At 39.8% G+C, this 24,547-nt stretch overlaps 1 non-coding gene across 1 annotated transcript; it reads left to right on the top strand.

Annotated features, from left to right (window-relative positions):
- The first annotated feature begins 22,715 nt into the window (after positions 1-22,715).
- LOC111723766 lies at positions 22,716-22,822 on the top strand. Its single transcript, XR_002772236.1, has one exon. It is a non-coding gene; the product is annotated as a U6 spliceosomal RNA (small nuclear RNA).
- Positions 22,823-24,547: the final 1,725 nt, after the last annotated feature.

Raw genomic sequence — 24,547 nt, forward strand, 5'->3', positions numbered from 1 at the left:
GTAAGTTAAGGCTATTTAATCTGTCCTAAAAGGATATTTATTAATTTTTCAACATCAGCTAAAATGAAGGCACTCTGGATATTTAACATAACTTTAGGAAGACCTTAGATTTCAAAAGTTTCTTTCCTCTAAGGAACCCAAAGAACTTTAGACTCATTTATTGTCAACCTTCTCTTAAAGTACATAGAACCAGGTATTCATGCTCCTAGATGTAGCAAAATAAAGCCACTGACAAAAGTCCCCAGGCACTGGGCAGGTGTAGAATGAAGCTAGACTCTCGGGGACTCCTTGTTCTATTTTGAAAATAAATCATGCCTCAAAACCTGTGTTTGAGGGGGAGCAAAGTCAGAATAAAATAATCTTGTTTGATATTTTCCCTAGTGTACACTGGCAGGCTTCGACTCTTCTCCACCTCTAAAAAGGAGAACTCTGAAGTCAAAAAAATCCAAAATGCACGGGACAAAGATTTACAAGTTTGTTGATGGAGGGACATTTTAGAACCCCTGATATGCTGATGCAGATTATAGATTACAATTGCTGAGAAAGATTAATGAGTAAACACAAATCCACAATCCATGTGAAGAACCTACAGGGCCTGGTGCATACACACACGCTCGGTCTATGTTACCGAGGCGGTGGCAGACGGGATTCCATGTCTGCTACCACACTGGCTGGGTGAGGACCCCGCTCTGCCATGCAGCAGTGTGACTGTGCCTCATCTGTGACGTGGGGATGAAAACACCTCCTACCTTTTAGCACTGATACATACTCTTAAAGAGCACACAGGAAACACTCAGCAACTGTTACAGGCTTTCATGGTTTTGTTGTTCTCAAAACAGATGTCAGAATATACGGTTTCCCAGATAGATTTGATCACGGAATCTTTTTGGTTTCCATAAAGCCTCCTATGGCATTAATTATTACCCAGATAACCTCTGAACTCTAGTTCTTAAAAAGGTTTATCTGTTTAATATCCCTCCTCCTCCTTTATCCAGGGTACAAATCACCCTTGATGTATCCCCCTGTCTGTCTTTTATGTCTAACCCAATCCTCCACCTTCCACCTCCCAGGATTCTGTTTTCTCTATTTTTTCCTTGACCGTTCAGTAGACAGGCACTGTCTCAGGCAGAAGGCCACACTCGGTTTCCAGAGGATTAACCTTCCTATGTCTCACTGCTCTCTCACTCTGACCCTCAACTCACGAAAAATAAGGAAAGACAATCTTTAGATTACTGGGATCTAAATTACTTTTTTTAAAAAAACTGATTATAAAGTGACTTAGTATAAAAACGAAACAAGAGCCAGTAACAAAGCTGGGTGTGGTGGCTCACACCTATAATCACGGCACTCTGGGAGGCCAAGGCAGGTGTTCATCTCTTCATCAACTCTTGAACTCTCAGGAGTTCAAGATGAGCCTGAGCAGGAGGGAGACCCCGTCTCTACTAAAAATAGGACACTAGCTGGGCATTGTGGCAGGTACCTATAGTCCCAGCTATTTGGGAGACTGAGGCAGGAGGATCGCTTGAGCCCAGGAGTTTTAGGTTGCTGTGAGCTAGACTGATGCCATGGCACCACTCTATTCTGGGCAAAGGAGTAAGATTCTGTCTCAGAAAAAAGAGAAAAAAAAGTCAGCAACAAGATGGTCTTCAGTCTAAGAGTGTATGTAGAGCTGTTGTGAAATGCATGAAACTGGGCATCTATGAGATCAGAATTCAAGCCCCACTTCGACTGCTAACTAGTCAGGCAACTTTGAGATAATTATCTGTAAAACTAACATGAAAGATGGTACTTAGCTCTGGGATTGTTCTGATTTAAATGAAATAACACATGGAAGGCACTTAGCAGAGTGCTGGGCATATTGGAAGCATCAATAAATGTTAGCTACTGCTATTAAATTACTGCTGCTGTTGTTGTTATTCCAGGACCCAACTGCCCCAGCACGCCGTGACTCACTGCTCCACGCAGCCTGCCCCGCCTCAGCCCTCAGGAGGAATGTTCAGGCCCTCCCAGGAGAACCTGAATTATCCTCAGCCCAGTTCTACAGCCAAAGCTCTCCACCAGCCAAAGCTCTCATAAAAGAGACAGCAGAGAGATAATAAGTCCTTGTTATTAAAAAAAAAATTAATATCTATTCAACTATAGCACTTTGACAAAGATAAGCAGCTCTCCCTTAGAATAACCAGCTCTCCCTTAGAATAACCAGCCCAAATGAATAAAAGCCAATTAGGTGTTGGAGCCCACAAGCCAGGTTAATTTTTCCAGAGTAGGACATGGGACCCTTGAGATTTACCTGGGTCTCCAAAGAAACTTAAACCTTGGATTTGACTCTTAAGAAGAAATCGCCATCATAGTTTCTTAACTTTATATCACTTAAATCATCATTTTCCTATGTTAAGAAGTCCTTTATGAAGAAGAATCTGCCTCTAAAATCATCGTCGGGATAAATATATCTTTAGGGAGGTCCAACTCACCAGGAAAGTTCCTTATCTCTAATGATCCAAGTAATTAATACCATGGATTAAAGAATAGACTATAGGTAGTTTGCTAGTTCTTAGCTTTGCCAACAAAGGAATTTCTCTAATGGGAGGAGTGGGGAGAGAATTTACCTTTCAGTAACATTTCCAGCTGAAACCTTTGTATAAAAATCCACCAAAGCCTCTAGCTTCGTGACTGTTTTCTGTACTAAGAGATCTCAAAGTCTTTGACCCTAAACACCAAGGAAGTCATTACTATTTTGAGATCACAGAGAATCCTCAAAATGATATCTCAAAGAGTCTGATTCCTTCCTTCCAAAAAGTAGCCTCTATACACCTCAGAAATGTTTGCACTAAATTCTGGGATTTATAATCTGTAGAATAAATTGCTGAAAAGCATTAATTAGAACATCCACCAGCAAAGAAAGCTTTGGTTCATCCTGAGAAAAGAACAAACAGCATGTTGTTCCTTCCTGGAGATTTGCTATGGAGAATGGGAGGCATTTAAAAAACAAAACAAAACAAAACTCTTCCCCAATGGCTCCTTTTACACAGACCACAAAGGGAAAGATGGAATAGTGATATTGACAAAAATTACAAAGGCCTTTCATCAACGATAAAAACTACGAACCATTAGAATAACACCTAAAATATTTTTCTTTAATATATAAGAAAAATATATTAAGGACAGGGAGGAGGAAAGACAGGCAAGTGGAAAGGGAATGACAACAAAAAAGGACAAAATCAATTGGATCTTTATCCACATGTTGATACATTTCAGACCATAATTCTCATAAGATGGTGTGACAAAGAATCAGAGAAAAATCCGAGCAAAATGCATGATTCTGAAAAGCCTCAAATCAGTATAGCTAAAGTCCAAAGACCCAAGAACTCATGTTTTTAAGGCACCTCCAGAAGATCAGGAGGTTTTGAAACAGGTGACTCTATACTTTATGAGACACTACTTTTTGACACACACACATACCAAAAAAAAAAAAAAAAACAATATCCTAGACAATTTAAAACATCTCTTATCAAAACTTTGCAAGCAAGAATAATAAAGCATCCCACAGTTTCTTAGCAAATACTTCAATTAGAGTAAATAGGTCCCTATTTGTGGTACTGAAAGCAACATAATCCATTTAATAAACAATGTATATACACAAAATATACATAAATATACAAAATATACATAAATATACACAATATACACAAAATATAATTCATATTATGAATTGAATATATTATGAATATGGGCATTATGGGTATATTATGAATATGAATATATGTATGTATAATATACATACACACATTTGGCTAAGTAAGGATACTGTCGTCAAATAAAGCACCTTATCTTTCTATTTCTATTTTGACTGTTATTCAAAAATAAGCCAGGATTATTAGAAAGATGATTCCATCAAATTGTTTGAAATGCAACATTGTACAGACGGCCAAGAAAGAAGAAGCATCATCCAAGCAAAATGTAATTTCTGGTATGTGACTTTCCCTACAGTCTATCAGAGGATACCCAGGTCTCTGCTTCCAAACCAACCTTGCTCTCAATCTGGCAAAGAACCTATCTGTTCACATGCCGGAACTGAATAGGATTATCACACCGGGGGAGAAAGAGAATTCTGCTTGCTACCTTGGAAAGAAAGAAGAAAGCTAACAGGCATTTATTAAGGAAACTTGGTCTCATCCCTCTCCCCTCTCATATTATACTGAAAGCAGAATAAATTAGATAGGAGTAATTTTCCTTATCACTAGTAGGAAATTCTCTGGTGAGAATTCTTGGTCTCTATTCTCATCTGTGTCAAGGAAATGAGTTAATTTTTATGTTCTCTTAGGGATCTGTAAAATGCACAGCTAGAACATAATCCCTCTCAGCAATTACCATGTGTAATTTCTATTAATAGAGATCAAATACTCCTAGATTTACTAAAACATACAGCAATGATACCCAAGAATTATGAAAGGCCCGGTTGTTATTTTGAAAGGTTTAAGAATCCTGAAAGATAAGTATAGGTGGAAAATAAAGGCTGTCCATAAAGTTCATGTGCAATTTAAAATAGTTGTCTATTTTAAAACTTTACGGACAGCCTATTTTAATCAGGGAATAATCTAGAAGTAAGAAAAGGCCTACAATAAAAGTCTTTAAATAGTAAATACTGTCATGTGCAAACAATCCCTTAAAAATGTATTGTGTTTCCTAATGCTGCTTGGGTTTGGAAATCAGACAGAAATGGGTTGGAGCCACAGCGAATCACTTACTTAGCTGTGTGACCTTGGGTAAGTCACACAACCACACTTAATCTCAGATAAATGGAAGAATAACAGTAACTAATAGAGTTGCTGTAAAGATAAAATTAGATAACACATTTAGAGTTCTTAGCATGGGATAAACACCCAATAAATATAGGCTATCAGAATTCTATTAGAGGGGTCAGCTGTGTGGGTGGAAGGGTAATTTGGCCTTAGCATGCACTCACTGATAGAGATGATAAAAAAAAATTTAAGAGCTATGATGCTACAGGGTCAGAGGTCAAAATAAGTAATTCAAAGCGGCTCATGCATTATTAAAAATGTCATTTTCACAAACACCTCTAAGTTATTATAGTACGGCCACTCGTACCGTACACCACCGGATGCCAAGGGCTGCTATTCCTAGACTATGATCTGAACACACCCTCTGTGGTTGTACAATGCGTCAAACCTGTCTGGAGTCCATTAACTACCTTCCAGAGATGTTGACCGCTAAATCCCTCGTGCGATGAACTGTGCTAGTGGTGTGTTCCAAATGAACCTAGAAGCCCGTCAATTAGACAGGCGATCTATTCCAGACACTTCAGAAACCAAGCTCAGGAAGGGGAAAGTACATTTAGGAGAAGGCATGTCAAACTCTCAACAACATATGCTGTCCCTAACAGTGCGGGGACACTAGAATTCAGAAAGGCTAAACAGTAGGACACTCCAACCAATGCCTACCAAGACCTGCTGCTGTGGCTCAAAAGTACAGTGACTACATAGGAACAGATCCTTTAAAAACACCGAGCTGTCACCTTTCCTGGTATATCTAAGCAGTGGTTTTTAACACTTTTTGGGGTGTCAAAATCCAGTAAGAACTTGATTAGCACTAATGGCCCTCTACTGGAAAAATATACTATATCCTAACATTTTGCACACATTTTTCAAGGGGCTAACTAGGGCTGATTTCATGGGAGTGAGATCCATGCAATCACATAGGGCCTTCGGTTGGCTCAATGCTCTGCTGTGCTCATCTAGACACTCTTAACAAGTTTTGAACAAGGGGCTCCAAAGAATCATTTTATACTGGACCCTGCAAATTATGTGGCCAGTTCTGAGTTTATGGAGCACAAAAAGTTCCATAATAACAGGAATTTTAATTGCATTTAGTCTGGCTAATAAAGACTAAGGAGTCTTATTTAACAGACTTTATTTGAAGGCCTCTTTTTCAAAGAGATACCTGATTATGGCCTCAATAACCCAGTTTAAAAAGCATGTACTTACCAAAAACAGAATAGATCTGTCTCAACACTTAAGAGTATTATTTCTTAAGGAATGGAAACCAAATAACTACAAATGAATTTTGCTTCCCAAGAAAGTTGTATTAAACACCAAGTTTCTCCAGAATCACAAAAAGCTTACGATTATACAGTTTTCCAAAAATTTCAAAAGTCTTCAGTTGATTTCCTGGTTGTAATATTACACTATCAGGGGTCCTCAAACTTTTTAAACAGGGGGCCGTTCACTGTCCCTCAGACCATTGGAGGGCTGGACTGCGGGCCCAAGACGAGTCGGCTGCTAAGCAGGACAGGCAGCAGTGGCAAAAACACCCAGCAGGCCAGATAAATGTCCTAGGCGGGCTGCATGTGGCCCACAGGCCATAGTTTGAGGACACCTGCACTAGATATTACCATTGGGGAAACTGAATAAAGGGTATATGAATATTTCCATATTTCTTATAACTGTGTATGAACCCAGTTATCTCAAAATTAAAAGTTTAATTTTTAGAAATCTATAGAAATGTTAAATGTATATATTCCTCAATCCATAAATTCCACATCTATCAAAATGATATAAATTTTTTAAAGTCTTCACTTGCTCCCCATCATCTACAAAATGAAGTCCAAACTCAGATAAACTTTCAAAGCTCTTCTCATTCAGTCCCTTATCAAAAACAATAAATCTGTGAAATCTTCAAAAGCTCATCCTGGGGCCATCTTCCATTATACTGTAAATCTTCCACAATCTCCAACATGGAGTTCAAATCTCTTCTCCCTGGGTATCTACCCAGAAGAAAAAAAATCATTTCACCATAAGGACATTTGCACTAGAATGTTCACTGCCGCTCAGTTCACAGTCACTAAGACATGGAAGCAACCCAAGGGCCCATCAACCCATGAATGCATTAATAAACTGTGATATATGTATACCATAGAATACTGTTTAGCTATAAAAAAAGATGGACACTTTACATCTTTTGTGTTTACCTGAAGAACATTCCTCTTCGTAAACTATCACAAAAATGGAAAAGCAAGTATCAATGTACTCAATACTAACATGACACTAATAGATGAACAACTACATGCCCACAGGAGGAAAAAAACACAATTTAATTCGAGTGGGGGGAGGGGAGAGGAGGGGAAAGGAAGGAGAGAGGGGGGAGGGTAAACTCTCAGTTAACGGGCACAATGTGAGGATATACAGCACACCCCGAAGGGCTCAGTTACAACTTGAACTTTACCTAACAAATGCAAACAATGTAACCTAATCATTTGTAGCCTCATATTAATCTGAGATTTAAAAAAAACAAATTATAACCCTCTTCTCCCTCACCATCTCCCAGCAGAAATTAATTTTTCCGTACTCTACACCCCACCGTATTTCACTTGTCCCAGTCTCCCTTGTTTTAGTGGTATTTTAGTTCATGTATCTCCTGGTCTCATCCCAATCTCAGAGAATGAATTTAGAGAGGTTAAAGAATATTCCCCAAATCACACAGAGATAGGCTCGACGTGCCCCCTTCCAAAATCTCTGCTTCTTCTGTTCTACCTCAGAGACTGGACATCATTTATTCTCAGAACCACCGTTAGTTAAAACAGTCACTAACAGAATTCTGCATTCATGAGGTGGTGAGACTATCTCAAATTAAACCACACAAATTAAAATATTTGCATTTTATGATACCTTGAAATAATGTTACCTTCAAAAAGAGTGAACAAATACTTCCCTTCTCTAGTTTTAAACACAGAATAATGATATCCATCACGGATACAAAATTTGTAGTAAAGTGTATGATATTCTCCATCACACATTCCCTGTTTTTACTTGTACATTAGTTGGCAAACACCAAATGAAATTTTCCACATTTATTCTGAACCCAAAGAAGTCCTCTGAGAATTCAGAAATAGGAAGATTTGGAATAAATTTGATTTTAAAATTTTTTCATTTACAGGTGGAAAATTTTAAGCAGATAGGAAAAATATATTTAATATACTTTAAAGATAATTCAGAGTTAATGGGTGTGAAGGTATCTAACAAAAATATAGTCAAACCTTAAACACATTTCATAATGTATATGTTAATGAGAAATCATAACCTGTTCTTGTCCCCTCTGTTCTCTTTTGCTTTGCTTAAAGCAGATGTGATAGCAAGAGAAGCAGCAGCTATGTTGTAAGCACGAGGTGATCGACCTTAGGAAAGGCCAAGACAAATTGCTGAGATGCTGGTTCTGACATTGCACAGCCACTAAAGTAACGGCAGTGGTCATGGAGACCTGGGCTTCTCATTTGGGGATAAACAAATTCCTATTTGTTTAGAAAAACTATTAATTGGCTATTGAGTTTCATACAAGAAAATGCAAACTCGACTGATACACAGACTCCACCCCAACAATAGGACCTGTCCCTAAAGGGATCTCAAAGGATACCTGTGCTAGCTCCCGTATGCCACGGACAAAGAACTCATATTCACACTCCCTAACCTGTTTATCTCCCAAGAGCCCGTGTCCATAAAGAGCACCATTGTTCTACTGACCTGCCCACATAGCAAATCTAAAAGCCATCCCTCCCCCTCGCTCTCTCTCACCACTAAGCCCAACCAGTCACCCAGCCTATGATTCTCTCCCCCGAGTATCTCAGTTCCACCTCATTCTCCCCATCTGCACAACCACATGCAAGTCCAAGTTAGCACCACCTCCTGCCTGCACTGCTCCTTAAAGGCTTTTTTTGTCACCACCTTTGACAGTCAGTTCACGGTGATCTTCCAGAAGCACAAACAGGATTCCTCCCTCCTACTCACAACCTTTCCATGCCTCCCTACTGGCCTTCAAAGAAGGCCCACCCTTCTCATTTTGGCTTAAAAGGCCCTTCATTCTATGGCTCCAATGACACTGATCTTGAATTTTCATTGTTTTCACCAGGTTCCAGCACTCAAAGCATGCCCTACTCTCAGCAGATTCTCATACATGCCTAGAAGAAGTTGTCCCATACAGTGTTTTTTATTGAATAACTTTACTTGCTTTTCCAGAACATGTAAACTAAAAATTTCATCAGCATTTACATATTTTTAGAATTGAGAATATCTGACACCAGGCCTTGACCCAATCATTCACAGTTCCATGCACAGCGGCTGCACAATGCAAGCCCCTACCCTCGTTAAAGCATAGGGGACTCCAGGACCCAACCCTACCTACTCAAGGCCCTGCTTTCCTCAAATGCCATGGACAGCTCTGTGTTATAATCACATTTGTGCTTCACTACCCTCTTTAAAAAAAAAAAAAAAAAAGGAAGTTGAATTTAAAGATGCATTGCAAAACAACACAAAGGTTCAAATATGGATATTGTGGCCACAGTGACCCAAATGACTACAGTGGAAAAAATGTTACCAACGCTGGAATCAGGGCTTATCTTTTTCCCGTGATGCCACAAATGAGATTTAACATCAGAAATTCAGGCCATGTCAAAACTTAACTCTATGAACACAATCCCAGTTAAGATAGGAAATAGATACAGACTTGACTTACACATAATTTGTATGATGACTTTTAATTTTTTTATTTTGGAAATTTTAGTTCCTCATGTGTCCTTCCATAAGATAGAACTGTCCCCCTAACACCAACCCTGACTAACTTGAATCTTTTATGACCTATAAAACTGCAAATGCATGATTACAAGAGTTTTACTGGATATTTTTCAATTTTTTACAATAGCTCCTTTTATATAAATATACCAATAGTAACTACAAACCTCAACATTATTTTCTACATATTAATCGTATTTTTTCCATACAGTTTTCGTAGGACCCCTCTTAGAATATAAGTTCTATATAAGCCAGAGATATATCACAAGAATAGTAATAACAGTAACAATTCTAAGAAAAGTCTTCACTGTTATCTATGACTATTGAGCAGTTTCTGAGTTCCAAGCTAAATACGTGACATGTGTATTAACTCACTGATATCTCATAAAGCTTGGCACAACTAAAATCATCATTCCCATATTACAAAAAGAGGAAACTAAGATTCAAATGTAAGCAACTTCTTCACAATTCTGTGTCTAGTCTGCGATGAAGCTGGTCTGGCTTATGAATCCAGACCATCTTTCGCAGGACCCAAGCTTCTTAATCACATAACAAATATTTATATAGCACTTACTGTGCACCTGGAGCTGTTATCAGCACTTGACAAACACTAACTCAGTTAATCTTCATAATAACCCTACGTAGCAAGAATTATTACTACCTCCATTTTAAGTATGAGGAAACTCAAACAAGGAAAGGTCGAGTAACTAGCCCAAGATGACGCTGCCAACAAATGGCAAATCATGGATTTGAACCCAGGCTAGGGCCTCCAAAGGCTGTGACCTTAACTACCACCCTATCTGCGTATCATTCCCTACACAACAACAGCAGTATCTATAAGGCACTCATAATGTACTGGACATTGTGATAATTTCCATACACTGCCTCATGACATTCTCACAGTAATTTGGAAGGTAGATGGTGTTTTTATCTCCACTTTACAAATATGAGTTCGAGTTCTGGGGCTCAGAGAAGTTAATTCTAGCACCCAGAGTCACATAGTTAACAAAGGCCACATCGGGGACTACAAATCAACGACTTCTGGGTTTCACTCTCCCACCTCCCCAGTTATTTTCCTGAGGCATGTGTGGCTGGGAAACAGCATGAATCAGATTTTCCACCTCTTTAAAACTGCACAGTTATTGTAATTTAGGGTGTGACTATTCATAGATACCTTTGAGCTCATCTTCTGGGAGCTGGTATAACCATAGTACACACTGCAAAACAATGCAAGCTTTCTCTATAAAGTAAAAATGCCTACCCAGCTTGGGGAAAGCCCATCTTTTTGATATGAACTCTTAGGGAAGATTAATTTTAGACATAAAGTTCACTGTCGACTAGTCACAGAGGATCACGCCTGTAAACCTAGCACTCTGGGAGGCCAAGGCAGGAGGATCACTTGAACTCAGGCATTCAAGACTAGTCTAACCAAGAACGAGATCCCATCTCTACTAAAAGCAGAAAAATTAGCCAGGCATTGTGAGGGCACCTGTAGTTCCAGCCACGCTGAGGCAAGAGGATCGCTTGAGCCCAGGAGTTTGAAGTCTACAGAGGATGACACGGGGACATTCAGTCTCAAGAAAGAAAGAGAAAGAGAAGAAGGAAGGAAGGAAGGAAGGAAGGAAGGAAGGAAGGAAGGAAGGAAGGAAGGAAGATAGGTTACTTCACTGTTGCTGTTTTCTGTTTTACATCCAGTAGGAAACTCTGCTTTTTCTTCTAGCAAAGTCTCACTCAGTTTTCTATTCCTACTCTCTTAAAAGTTCCATTATGCAAGCCAAAACAAATCCCTCCAAAAAGCCATTATGAATGCTATTAAGAAAAAGTATTTTCTCTATTCATTCTTAATAAAAAATAATGAAGGGATTCAGATGGCATTAAAGTTAATTTCTGGAAACAAATGCCACTATAGCAAAATAAATTGACCAAATACAGCCCCACACCAGTTAAAGAATGATGATTTCCATGTGTAATTGAGTTCTGGTTTTTGAAGAGATAACCCTTAATAAACTTCCACAAGGCCACAGATCCAGTTGTGTTAGAAATCACAATCACTTACTCTGCATCCTGGATGACAGACAAAATTGTAATGGCTAGTTTACTACTATTATTTATCCATAATTATTAAAATATTTTTTAACTAAGGAAAAATAAATAAATAGAAGTTACTACCTTTAGCTGGAACAGGCACAGATATTTAACATAAACAGGTGAGAGAAAACCCAAAGTCTGCCTTTCCATTATTCATGGTCTCACTTAATCAACACTTTATTTATACACTACCTACGTGTGCCAGAGCCTGGCCTAACCTCTGGGAAAATGATGGCGAACAAAACAGTTGTGCTCCTTGGCCTCAGGGAGGAGGGAAAGAGGCACTGAAACTACAGGTGAATATGGGATAATTATGTAAGTTGTATGAAGGAAAAGACAAGGAATCCATACAAGGAAAACACACAACCTAATTCAGATGAGGGGCAAGGAGATGGGTCTGGAAGCAGCCTTTAAATTGAGTCTAGAGGATGAGCACATGGGAGGAAGGTGTTCAATATGGCGGGAAGAATGTGTGCAAAGGCCTGAGGTGAAGGGAGGCAGTGCAATGAGGGAGTCATGGCCCCCTGGGTCTCGTTTCCAGCTTGACCCCTCCCCTGGCAAACTCATTCTCCTTTCTAGATCTTGGTTTTCCCTCCAGCTCTAACTGCATTCTCTGGAATAATCATTTCCCCACTCCCTGGAGACTCCACTGAAGGGCCAGTCTGGGCAAGAGGCAACCCTCTTAAAACCTCTTGGGAAGCTGCTTCCAGAATCCTTGACTTGGAAACTTACAACACTCCTAGGCTACCCAAGAAGGGACCAGATAGCAGACTGTGAGGAATAGATTATGTGTACGTCAGTGGGTAAAGTGATTAGGGCTCCACCTGACTTCTGAGTTCACAGTGGAGGCCTGGATATAAAGCAGAACTAAAGCAACGCTTCTCCACAGGGAAGGTCAAGAAACTGACTAGCCATGCTACTATCTAGGGTACCACTGATACAGAGAAATATTCTGATGGACATGAAAGGATTGAGGTGCCAAAAGGATATTCTTAAGTAACAAAAGATGGTTCCGAAAGTGCCTTCTAAAAAGGGACAGGACTTTGATGTGCTGAACATCATGGTGCAAGTCTGGGGCTGAGCCAAATTGCTCGGGGATGTGGAAGAGAGGCTCCCAAGCCTCTGGTACCTCCTAATCTGTGTGCCACTAGGTCTAACTAAATGTTGGAAAAATACTTGAAGAATATTAGTATTCAAATGCACCCAAATATTAGTCTGTTTGGGACTCCCCTGGGCTTCTTCTCTGCCATTAACACTGCTTTGTGGGTTAATGTTTTAACTAGGACTTCCTCCTATTCATTTCCTTGAGGAAGAAAAGGTGTCCTGTTTATCACTCTCTCCTAACTCATAGGTTGGTATAACACTTAAAAAATTAATTCTATTTTCTGTCATAAAAAAATACTAGTAAGACTATGTGATAAAGCTTATACTCTGTGTTACTCATTTCATTTAGTCTTCAAGCAACCTTTGATAAAAATATATAAAATTTATTCATAGTTTGCAAAGTTTTCTTTTCTTTCTTTTTTGAGACAGAATCTGACTTCACTCTGTCACACTGGGTAGAGTGCCCTGGCATCATAGCTCTCAACAACCTCAAACTCTTGGGTTCAAGCAATCATCTTGCCTCAATCTTCTGAGTGGCTGGGACTACAGGCGCCCACCACAATGCCCAGCTCTTTTTTTCTATTTTCTTAGAGACAAGGGTCTCACTCTTGCTCAGGCTGGTCTCAAACTCCTAAGATGAAGCAATCCACCTGCCTCAGCTTCCCAGAGTGCCAGGATTATAGGCGTGAGCTGCTGTGCCCTGCCAGTCTGCAAGGTTTTCAATATGAGATTTTTCTGAAAAACTTTTTTAAAACTAAGTGCAACAAAATAATTTACACATCTGTAGCTCAGCTCTGCACACTCAAAGAGAAATGGAATCAGCCACACACATGAAATAGTCAAAGGCAGGCACCTAATTCAGAGTAGCAGTGTCAAAATCTGGAGAATCATTAGAAAGTATGCAACCCGCAAGTACTGTTTTGTAAGAAGAAATAATAATCGAAAGCAGGAATGCTGAATGTGTCTGTCCTCACCTAGCGACACAGCCATGGCTTGGAAGATCTTCATCCACATTCTTACACCCTGGCTTTCCCTCACCACACTGGGCTGCTACCTGAACAAATCAGACAGTGCTGCTGCAATGATCTCCAGCGGGAAGTCTGCAGTTTTCAGTGAGTAACAGGCCAAGTCTTGACAAACCCTACAAGGTCTGCCTCTGCCCAGATCCCATTTCTTTGCTGACCCCAGGCTCCTGCCTGCCCCAGCCACTGTGGTTGTCGTGCTATTCCTAATTCCTGAGTCAGATACAGCCCCATCCAGGGATTAGGTCCCTACTTGCTTCTGTCTGCTGCACTTTTCCCCTAATCTTCTCTCATCTTCTTCTGGTCTTTACTAAAATGTTAGTTTCCCAGTGAAACCTTCCCTGTCCGTCCAATTTTAAATTATGAGTCACTCAAAGCTCAGCCACACTTCATCTTTCTCTACACTTATCACCATTTAGAATACTATGTACTGTACTTATTTGTGTATTTATTTCTGCACTCCCCTCCCTACGTAGACTCCGTGATGCAAGGACGTTCAACACTTTGGTGCCCTGCTGCATTCTTCATACTTAGATGAGTGTCTAGCATAAAGTAAAACCTCAGTAAATAATAGTTCAATAACGGTTGTATGGATTGATGGATAGAGTTCAGAGTGGCACACATCCAAAGAATTCAAAGGCTGTGAAATGTCTGATAGCGTCTGGCTGCCCATGGTAAGCAGCTGGTGGCATGCGTGTCATCAACCCTCACTATGTGCCCTCTCTCGAACTGGCTCTCACTGACACCCTGCATGGAAGTCAGTAAACGGAAGAATGAAGTGACAGGAAGATTTGTCAAAACAATCCCCCCAGAGTCTGCATGACTCTGGGCTAAAGAGCAAATTGGCAAGCCAATATTTGTTATCAGAACCAAGTTGCTCTTACATATACAGAAGCAGAAATCACTTCTGAATTGCTTCCCTGGGCCCCTCAGTTTAAGAGGGGAAGGTTCGGCTTGATTAGATTGGACATCCTAAAAAAAGAGACCAGATTTCAAAAACGTTCTGGCATGGCCCAACATTTGCCATCAAGCCTGAATGGCTGGCACAGCTGAACCTCCATGCTTAATTCTAAATATAAAACATGAAGCTTCAATTATAACTTAATGACAGATATATAAAGGAAGATATTAAGTGTGGCCAAAAACAAAGCAGTAGGAACGAACCCAGGGTAAATATTCAAACTGCATAATATCTGTCCTGGCTATCAAACAAAAAAAATTAGTAACATCAGCCAGACCCAAACTAACATAAGCAGTTTATGTTCTTTCATGTTTAAGAACCCAATAAAGCTTTGCATTCAGGCTATATCTCATCCTATCAGCATCTTAAATAGCAAAAACATCCACAAAGAACAACCTGTCCAAACTTGAAAGACACATCAATCCTAACAGATGAAAATGAAATGCCAAAGATCACTTTTAAACACACCACTAATTTCCAGTCTAATTTAGAGCTCTATAGCCCAACACAGGTATAAATTGAAAAACAGAAAAGTTTTCCATTCCCAAACTTTAGCAGTCCCTCTCATGCACTGAGCAGACTACTGAATCCAATTCTCTACACCCAACCTGTCACCAGCATGAACCCCACGTCACATTTTAATTATTTGCTAGAGAAGTTGGGATGATTGCAACAAGTTCCACGTGCCAAGACCATTTTTAAATGGCATTAATTTCACATGGAATCATTTTTTAAAAAACAAAAAGGAAAAGTACTCGAAAAGAAACAGTGAAAAAATATTTTAGCATTTACTGAAATGGTAACTCTGGCTTTCCAGGATTCTAAATCTCCATAACTAAATCTCAGATGGGCAGTAGGGCTCTTCTCTTAAATCCACAAGGGGCTGACACCACTGTGTGTGTGCTGCATCCCATCGTCAGAATCCTCCCCTGTTACTAATGGCCCACTGCTGAAGCATCATTTGGAACCATTCAAAACCATTAGGGCTATTAACTGTGAGCTGGGCCAAGTCTAATAAACAAGTGTCATCCAACAGGAAATGAGTTAAGCTGGCTTTTAAATTTATTTAAGTCAGAGTGCCTCACAAGATGCTTGTCATGGAATTCTTCTGCTCTTGATCTCGCCCAGGATAAATCAGCCATCACTGGAAACAGTTCCCTTCTGGGGGGAAAAAACCCACACTCAAAGTGACTTTTGTTTGGTTTAAGTGACCAGCTAAAAGTGCCCAAATATCTCTAGCCATCTCATACATAGCAACAGCAGGTGCACAGTAAATATCTAGGAAACCAGCCTGGAACAAATCCAGCTCCACCTTCATTAAGTCAAGTATCTGACCTGGAAATTCTAGACCATAAACAGTCACACATGAGAGAAGAGGTTGTGGTCAATTACGGTGGTGCTGTATATATTTTTGTCACGTTTAAGTCACATATTTATTTCAAAATGTGGCCACCTCTGAGTATTTGTTGATGCTAAGCCTACGCCTAGAATATTTTCTTCCCCAAAGTCATTCTCATCTTTGAAGAGTTCCCTCAAATATGACCCTCAAAGAAGCCATTCCTAATATAAGCCATTGCCACTCTACTTAGCCTCTAGGTTTAATCACTTGCCAGTGATTTAACCATCTGGGACCTGGATTACTAGTCTTTAACCTTGACCTTATTGATCCTGCCTTTTGTCATAATTGTTTCTTGCCTTGGTGCTCCATTAAACAGCAAGACTTTTGAGGGCAAAAACTATACTTTAAATTCCTTTCTCCCCATACGCAAATTGCTTTATGCATTGCGGATAGTCAGTGTACACTAACTGAACTGAAAGATCTCAGTCCTAGATGTAATTCTCTCCAAATCTCCAACTAATCTAGTAGCTTAAAGACCAACCCTACTTAAAAATTAGCTTAAATTGTAAGCACAATGAAATCACTCCAAGTTATTAACCTAACCACTCGACATGTTTATTTTCCTACTTGGAAAACCAGGCCAACCATAGGGAATGACCTTCCCCAGATAGGTAATTCTAACAGTAATGAGGTAATTTCCTTCAAAGATGATGAGGCTTTCAGGATTCTCCGGAATGCATACCTACCCATTACCATGTCATTATTAATTGTTCTCTTTGGGCAGAAACAACACTAGAACATTCCAGAATTTTCAAGCAACATCACATTATATACTTAGGTATCAACACAATCCCAACTTGATGGTCCCACGGTTTACACAGGTATAATCCATAGGAAACAGACTTACTAAAAATACCAGAGAGGAATTCTTCAAATCTGTGTAACTATTTCTAGACTCATGTCCACGGGTCTTACTCACTGTGTTTACATGAGCATCCATATACATCTGAGTGAAAAAAACAAATGAGTCAAGAGAGGAATTACTCCCAAACTCGGGTTGCCAGATTTAGAAAATAAAAATACATAGAATCTCCAGTTGAATTTCAGATAAACAAAGAATAACTTTTTAGGATATGTATCCCATCAACTCTTTGGAACATAGAGCAAAAAAATTATTCTTTATCAGAAATTCAAATTTAACGGGACATCCGGTATTCCTCTCTGGCAACCTTACCCCAAACCCAGAAACTGTATTATTGAGTCTTCACTTTTAAAAAAAAAAAGAAAAAAAGAAAGAAAGAAAAGAAAAGCACATTGCAATGAATATGCTTTATGAAGCCTTAACTTTCAGAGAGAACAAAATAAATAAATAACATGACAGGGCGTTTTAAAAAGCTCAAGATAACGATGGTAGGAAAAAGGACAGAATGAGGTATACTGAGCATTAACTATGTGCCAGGAACGGTGCCAAACCCCGCGTGTGCATGAGCTTATTTAGTTCTTAACACATCCTTATGAGGTAGGGATTATTAATATTATTTTACAGGTGAGGAAATGAAGACATAAAGAGTAGCACAATGTCACAGAGCAGTATAGCAGAGACTGAGACTTAGGCAGTTTAACCAAGGGCTTACACGCTTACCCACTATCTCCCTTCTGCAGGTGAAGAAAGAGAATCTTAGCCATCTGCCCAAACTCCCAGAGGTACTAATCAGGGCCACTGAGATCCAAACCTCGGACCATCTGACTGCAGAGTTTTAGGCCCAACAGGCTATTGTCTCTTCAAATCATGCCAAATCAGAAATGTGCACGTCCCACCTACCCATGCCTCAGCTGGCCCAAAAAATTTGAATGCTTCATCTTCAAAGTACTGTGCCTTCACCTAGAATGGCTTCCTAGCAATTTCTATCAGATTCTTTCAGCTAGATTTTGATTCCCTACTACTATAGGTGACTCTGGGTTGAATGGTGAACATGGGAAAGACTTCTATTTGGGGAAGGAATTTGCTGTTACTGCATTTTCTGTACCAGCACATCCCTTTAAAATAAGCAACTTAATCTAATGTCTACCAGTCTCGCTGCCTTACAGCAAATTCTTGCTCCTGCACACAAATCCCAAATGCTAACAATAACCTGGGCCACAGACGTGAAGGCTAATTGGAAGCAGCCAAAGCCAGCTTCAAGATCCAATGAAGTGAGGAAGAACCACAAGAACCAAGACTCTTCTTGGATCCAGGATTATTCCATGTATAACATCAGAGTTCAGAAAAGAGTAGATTTACGTATAGGAATCCTTGTGTGCCTTATTCTAGGTGCTTGTCTGCCTCTGGAATGAAGACAGATGTCTTTCCCTGGGTTTGCAGGCCTGCGTGTGCACAAGCACATGTGCAAGTGTGCACCATACAAGTCAAGCACGTCAAGGCTTCACTACTTACCTGACTTCATTCTCAAAAACTCCTAGAGGGAGCAGAGGGCAGGTTGTCAGACAATAAATTAGATGCAGGAGAAAGAGGTGGGGTCTGTAATAAGATGGACACAGAACTCTGCTCATGAACCATGTAAAGAACACATAGAAATCAAGAAGCGTCTGTTTGCTTGGTTTAGTCTCCCCTTCGAGGCACTGTGAGGGCACAAGCCATGTCTGTTTTATTCACCATTGTGTTTTCCAAGTGCTTCACACAGAATAGGCACCTAACTAAGCGATGAATGAATGAATGAGCAATCACTCTATTGGCACCAGTAAGCAATGTGCACACTTATTTTTGTGCTCAATGCCCTTGAAATCTGTGACAAAGTTTTTTACCTTCTTGCAATCACAGCCTATCTTCAGGGCTCACAGTGCACACATATCACCATTCTTCACAGAGACAGTTCAGCTGGAACTATCCTAACTGGCCTCTGTGACACTGGCTCTGGCCATCCTCCAGCCCATTCTTCATTTGGCAGCCGGAGCGCTATTCCTCAGCAGAAAGCCAGCCATGCTCCCTGCTGCTCGAGCCATGCTCGAAACTTACACTGTCCCAAAGATGCCACACTCCACTGAGCCTCTGTGCCCCAGGCCACCTGAAATGTTCTCCTCTCATCTGCCTGGAAGTCATCTTTCAATAATAAAATCAAAGTGTGTTTCCTCCCAGAGGACTTTGCTGCTCTCCCTTGTCCCCTCAGAAGAACCAACATTTTGGCTTGGTGCCGATAGCTCAGTGAGTAGGGCACCTGCCACATAGACCGAGGATGGTGGGTTCTAGCCTGGGCCAGCTAAAACAATGACAACTGCAACCAAAAATTAGCCAGGCATTGTAGCAGTGCCTATAGTCCCAGCTACTAGGGAGGCTGAAGCAAGAGAATTGCTTACGCCCAAGAGTCTGAGGTTGCTGTGAGCTGTGACACAATAGCACTCTACGGAGGGTGACATAGTAAGACTCTGTCTCAAAAAAAAAAATAAATAAATAAGTAAGAAGCAACATTTCTATCTCTTGCCCTCAAAGTAACAATTACAGGCCAACCCTCATATTTATGTCACTATGAGTTACAAGAAGGCAGAGCCCATTACGGCTAGCATAGAATCTGGCACACAGTGGGTACACAGTCATCGTGAGCCAGATGGAGTAATGGGATTCAGAGAGTAAAAGGGAAAAACTATTAATCTCATCATTTCTGAGTATTTTACTCCACTGGAGGAACACCATCTAAACGCATTTGTTAATTTCTACCTATAAATCTACCGTAGGGAGAATGGAGGAACAGTGGTGCATGTCATCACTACCGTTTAAGTGGACACCTGCTATCCAACAAACCTGATAGAATACTACTTACTTCTATAGCTCCTGACTAACTGGGCTTGAAGTATCAAAAACAGAGGGAGAAGGTACTATTGAGATGGTAAGAAAGTTTCACCTTTACCTTCCATGGTGCATCATGGAAGCCCAGTACACAGAATTCAGAAGGACCCAAGGCTTCCCCTGGGTTCACAGGGAAGAGAGAGGTGATTGTTGACAATATCCACCATGGTGCAGCACGGAAGAAAAAATACGTCCCACGTGATCATCCCTCACCAGTCTTCACCCTTCACTGAACACAAGAGGAGACAGATCCCTTTTAAGTGGTTAGTGGCACAGCTGGGCTGGCGACCAGGCTTCTCAATACATACATACATTCATTCAACATTTACTGAGGAATTACTAGCTCTGGCATAGTGTTATTTGCTGGGATAAAACAATGACCCAGAATATTCATGGTCACCAGCCTAGTGAAATTTACAGTTTATTTAATGCCAAATCCACAGCTCCTCTTCCAGCCTCACGGTATGTCTCCGATTCCTACTTCCCTTCAGCTATTACATTCCCATTTTCTCATATTTAGTGGCATTTAAACATAAAAAACTCTTTTTAAAAATAAATACCTCAATCCCAAATAATTCAACCAATTCATAATTATCCTTTCTTTCCCTCTCTCTATTCTATTTATAATAAACTTCTATAATTCACATTTAACCAAAAATTCCACAATGGCATTTGAAATATTCTTTAGAAGTTTTCATCACAATATTACAAGGAAAGTTGGTGAAGTGTATTTGTACATATCTTCCAATGCAATTGTCCAGAGGTTAGACAATCATAACTACACTCAGGAACTCAAATCAGTGCTTGATAGTTCTTACAGTGAGGAAATTCTATTTTTAATTTCTAATTCAAACCTTTCTACCAACAGTTAAACTAAACCTACTGTATCACCAAAGACAACAGAAAACAACCAGTCACCACCTTCCAACAAATATTCTAGTACATGTGATTCTGGTCTGCAATTCTTCTGTTTAATCTTATTTTTCTCTTTTAAAATGAGACAAATTAATTGGTAGAAAAATTAACCAGGAAAAGAGACTGCTCTAAAATCTTAAATTATTTAGTCAAAAAATATTTTTTTCAAAGAAAGTAAATGATCCAAGATGGAAATATCTACGTATCTATAATTTTCACTAAAGTGTTTCTATTTTGACTCTGGAATAAACATATGACTTTTCAAATTCATGTTGGTTTGCAAAATTCCAGGGCACCAACTAGCAGTCATTTCCATAAAGTAAAAAAGACACATTCTGGTTATTATAAACAGGGCACCAGAAAACAAAACTAATACTGTGAACAAACAAATCTTAGCTAAAACTCATTGAAATAATCCAAACGGTTTCCATTCCAGGGAAAATAGTAAGTCAGCAGTTTGCATATGGCTACCTTTTCTAAATACACAAAATAAGCAAAAACGACACCAGAGGAAAGTGCAAATGCTGAACCCTTTCTATTTCTGTTTCCACGGGACTGCAATTCAATCAATACCGCCCGGTAGCACTCAGCCCTCCCGTGTGCACACGTCCAGGTGGCTCCACCATCCCGCCCAGAAGCCCAGAGAACTACCAGGACAAGGGTTATGGAGTCATCTCTCAAACTACAAAGCAAGTGACAAAGGAAGCCTGAGGCCACACTCCCAGTCTTAGAAGAAGGAGAGGGAAACCAGAAAAATTAATGTTTAGAGGGTGTGGAGCAATCAAAATTATCACAAATAGCATGGAGATTCTAAAGAAGAAAACAATGGAGACAGAGCTAAGCATTCCTCAAAGAACAAAAGGCTCAGAACAAATGGATAAATGAATCACAACCCTTCACCTAATACCAGTAACTGTCTGGAGTCAGAGAAAAACTGTTGAGTAAAAATACTCTATATAAGGAAACTTACTTAGGGGAAGTATTCAAAACCCTTCACCCAGGGTAGAAGACGGCCCAAAGTGCAAAATCTGGAGTGAGAAAAGTCTGTCCAGGGTTATTAACGGGCACATGAGAGTAGCAGCCTCACACCACACTATTTCTGAAGAGCAACAGGAAAATGAAAATGAAAATTGCTGTTTAAACTTCCAGACAAAGAATTTCTTTCCAAATCCCTCTCCTCTTACAGGACTTGAAAGGCAATAATTAGTCAAGAAAACAGCAAAATGAGGAAGTGGTATTCTTTTACAATTTCTGTTAATCCCCACCAGCTGTAATTTAAGAAATTCAGTGACATCAGCACTTATATTGAAGCCAGCAAGAATGACAGAAGGACAAGTGCAGAATCATCTGAAAGGGGGAAAAGAAATTGGGGGGAGGGCGGCGAACGGAAAATGCATTTGGAAACATGGAAAATTAATTCACTTTGCAGTGAATCACTTCTACAGCTTCGAGTACCAACAACTGCCAAAAATAACATAAAAAGTGGAAAAGGAAGCGTAAGCACTCCAAACGTAACCAAAGGATCCAGTGGAACTTGGGAAAAGATATTCTCTGAAACATGTGAAGTGAACATTTCTGAAAACAAACAGAAAGTGATCTAGCCATTTGTGACCGAGAAACAAAGATCCAATAGAATGGACAACCCTTTCAAAAAAAAAAAAAAAAAAAGCTACACACGAACCTGTAAACTAAAGTACGGGGTTATCATTTCTTTGTATTACCTTCTGGAAAACAGGAGAGACAGTTCCATGATCTCCCTTCTGTAGACAAATGCCTCATGGGAAAACCACTGAAGGGTTTTCAAGGTGTCCCATTTGACTTCAGAAACGGAAGGGGAATAGGTATGAATTCCCAGCATAAATACCAAACATTAGTGCTCGCTTCGGCAGCACATATACTAAAATTGGAACGATACAGAGAAGATTAGCATGGCCCCTGCGCAAGGATGACACGCAAATTCGTGAAGCGTTCCATATTTTTAAAAAAATAAATAAATAAAAAAAAAAAATACCAAACATTAGCTTCTACTCAGGTCTGAAGCTAAGGGGGAAGAAAGCCACACCGAACTCCACTGACCCAGCAAAGTATAGAAGAGAGTTGCAAACACTCACCAGGGCCACCTCGGCCCTTTGGCTGAACATTGAATCCACCGGACTGTCTCAGAAAGGAGATTATTACGAAGATGCGACTGCAGCCGCTCTGCCACACGCTTACCCACACCTTCTCTCAACACTAGGAAGGCTAAATTAGAGATAGAGTGATAATTAACAGGACCCTTGGCAGCAGGAGCTGGCTTCTTTAGCAAACCAGTAATTGCTGCCTACTTAAAATGACAGGGAATTCAGCCAGGAAGGAGGGAGGTGCTAGATGGTAATCATAAAAGGTAAAGCAGACTTTACATCAACAGGTTGCTTGGCACCCATTCAAAACAACCTCCTTATTTATAGATTCAGTGAATAATATTAGTGAATAAACTCGATACCTTACACTGGAGTACTAAAGATGAATAATCCCTGCAAAGAAATCTGAGGAAAATAGGAAAAACAAGAAAAATTTCCCTCTACAAATCTTCCAATCTCCAAAATGTTGTAAATTGCTAAAGGAATCAGAAAATAATTATAAAAATGATTCCCTCCATGATACATTTTAACTTATGTCTTCCTTTGAAAATACTGAGATGAAACATTTTTAACAGCAGCCATAGACACAGTGCATGGCCCCTATTCTGGCAGTAAAGCTATTATCTTGTTTGTAACCTTTCTAGCAAAGAAAAGGTATTTAGCTCAGAAGTTGTTTACCAGAATGACTAAGGAGTGCCGAGGAGAGAGGAGAGTTAGCACACAGTGTCTCTAGTTTAAACCTCCAGCCCCAAGAAATAAGACAGCCCATCAGCCTGTTAAAATGATTCCCAAACACTTGTCAGCACAGTATTTCCAGAAGACCAGTACCTACTACATACTCCCCAGCAAGAAGCAGACCAATGTACCTCGAACATCGTCAGATGCCCAGAGACATGCAGAGATGATGTGGGGAGATGTCCACAGAGATAATCCAGGGCAGAGGCACATAGTTTCTTAATGACTAGTGCTGACCAAAACTCTTCATAAAATCTACTCTGTAGGCAAAGACCTACTTTATTTGCTCAGGAAAACCCTGGCTCTCTGACAGTATTGCAAAGAATTCCCTGATGGTCTTCCAAGAAGAGATCATTATAAGGTTAAGGGCTTTTGATCAGGCTTAAGACACAGGCCAAGAGTCTCTGTTGGTAATAGCTCATGGAAATCATGAGCATTTCTTGTGGTAAAGATACATGAGAAGTAATGGATCAGGAGTAGAATCACTGGAAGTTGGATGGTTTACTCTTTTCTTGATATGTACGAGAACTGAGTCCTTTTATGAATTGTTGCTCTTTCTCTTCTCCTACTAATTAAGGGTAAGAACGCTTTTACATTCACTCTTTGAATCTCTGGCTCGTCAGTGATAGAACCCATGAAGTATATGGCTCAACATTAAAGCCATTTACTAGGGTTTTTATAACTCCTTCCTCTCTGTTAGATCATTATATCCTTTTATTGAAAATATTTAACTCAATACTTTGCAATGACTAATGCTCTTAACACCCACATGTCAAGACAGAAGTTATGCTCATTACACAACATTATGATGTTTCAAGACCTCTGGCATGTCAAAGATAAACAGTCCAGA

This window comes from Otolemur garnettii, unplaced genomic scaffold (assembly GCF_000181295.1).
Source record: "Otolemur garnettii isolate 467f Iridium unplaced genomic scaffold, OtoGar3 scaffold00015, whole genome shotgun sequence".
In the NCBI taxonomy this organism is placed as follows: Eukaryota; Metazoa; Chordata; class Mammalia; order Primates; family Galagidae; genus Otolemur; species Otolemur garnettii.